Source organism: Corvus brachyrhynchos, unplaced genomic scaffold (genome assembly GCF_000691975.1).
Source record: "Corvus brachyrhynchos isolate BGI_N302 unplaced genomic scaffold, ASM69197v1 scaffold148, whole genome shotgun sequence".
Taxonomy (NCBI): domain Eukaryota; kingdom Metazoa; phylum Chordata; class Aves; order Passeriformes; family Corvidae; genus Corvus; species Corvus brachyrhynchos.
In genome coordinates, this window is record NW_008239785.1 from 1852904 (window position 1) to 1854711 (window position 1808).

Sequence of the window (1808 nt, forward strand, 5' to 3'; positions counted from 1 at the left end):
CATCCGATTACAGAAAGGCTCCCAGTTTTCCCGTTTCCGTGAAAACAAAAGGATTCTGTGGAGCTCCACACCCTCTAGTGGAGGTGGGAGCTTGGCACACCGAGATGCTCCCAAATCCCACAGCACTGCCGAGGAGTTCAATTCAGCATCTGACTGCCCTGCAGCTCCCCAAGCAGGACCGGGTGTGACACCTGCAGGGTGTGACAGTGCAGGGGTCAGTGCAGGGGTCAGTTCTCTGCCTGCCTGCACAGCCACCTGCAGCAGTTAAACACCTCCGCACCTTGTTCAGGCACAAGAGTATCAAATACAAAGAAAGAAAGAAAGAAAGTCAACTTTGAGAAATGGATTTTATTCATGTTCACCATCCAATTAGGCAAAATTGCCTTCTATAACCTACAGGAGAGCTGGAGGGGGACTCTTCACAAGAGCATGTAGTGCCAGGACAAGAGGGAATGGTTTCAACAGGCAGAGGGGGTATTAGGGAATTAGATGGGCAAGGCCCTGGCACAGGTTGCCAGAGGAGCTGTGGGTGCCCCATCCCTGGACATGTCCAAGGCCAGGCTGGACAGGGCTTGGGGCAACCTGGGACAGTGGAAGGTGTCCCTGCCCATGGCAGGGGTGGAAGGAGATGGTCTTTATGGTCCCTTCCAGCCCAAACCCTTCTATGATTCTGTGATAACCCAAAAAACCACACAGGTATAACCAAACAGTAAGAGCAGCTCTCACCATCCTGCACAACCACCTCTTGGTCCAGCTACCTGAAAAGAAATAACCAAGATGTTCACCCAGGAATGCAGCTAAAACCAGAGCCCCCTGTCCGACACAGACCCATCTCCTCTGGAGCAGTGCTAACTGAAGCATCATCCCACCCCCAGCTCTCCCTAAAGCCCTTCCCAAAAGCGTCTCTACCACGAGCACTTCCCAAAGCACACCAGAGCCAGATCACCCATCCCACAGCAACAACAAACAGGAAAAGGACTTCTTCTTTTGGCAAGGAACTTTTGCCAGAAGCTGGGATCACTGTGGTGCCAGGTTCCCTGCACGGGCCCTCCCCTCTCCCTCTCCCTTCCCACACTTGCCAGGGCACACAGTCCCCTGAGCTGTCCCCAGGTGAACCCCCTGCTGCAGGAGAGAAACCAAACACAGAACAAGAGAGCAGAGTACACAACTTCCAACAAAGCTTTACACTTGCTCGAGTGCAGAAACCACCTTATCACTATTCCCTCCTACGTGGGGAACAAAGTTGCAACTCAAACAGCATCTAGTGACAAAGCAAGTACCCAGGTTCTGATTTCCATACCTGAGTGAGTTTGATTTTGCAAAACATTTTCAGAAGAAGGCTCAGTATACATTAAAAACCCCAATCTAACCCCTCTCTTTCCTTGGGTTGGGGGCACAGCTGTTGTTTGCAGTATCATACATGACCATCAAAATGCTTCATGAATGTTCACACCTGTTACTGCACAGGTGAGGCCCAGCACGGAGCCCACCTGGGAGCTGCTCTCGGGCACGGGTGAGGCTGGCTGGTACCACCCAGCAGCCCTTCCCCAGCCCACAGACCCCGAACCCCTGCCCAGGAGGGACACGTGGGGCTCCCACAACTCACCTGGTCCTTCCTCACCTCAGGGATGGAAGCACTGAGTCCCATCCCTGTGACCATCCAGGGCTGTGGCTTCTCTGGGGCTGAGCCCCGGCAGGAAATCCTGTGACACACAAAGTTCTGGGACAGTCACAGCAAAAACAGAGTCCTGGTCTGGCTGCTGGCCCTGGGGCACAGCCTGGCCTGGCCCTGCAGCCCCTTCCCCACC

The 1808-nt window shown here is 54.0% G+C and overlaps 1 long non-coding RNA gene across 1 annotated transcript; it reads right to left on the reverse strand.

Moving 5' to 3' along the window:
• Positions 1–328: 328 nt before the first annotated feature.
• On the reverse strand, positions 329–1802 carry LOC108448862. Its single transcript, XR_001864904.1, has 2 exons — positions 1607–1802; positions 329–758 (listed from the first exon to the last, which is right to left on the reverse strand). It is a non-coding gene; the product is annotated as an uncharacterized LOC108448862 (long non-coding RNA).
• Between the last annotated feature and the right edge of the window lie 6 nt (positions 1803–1808).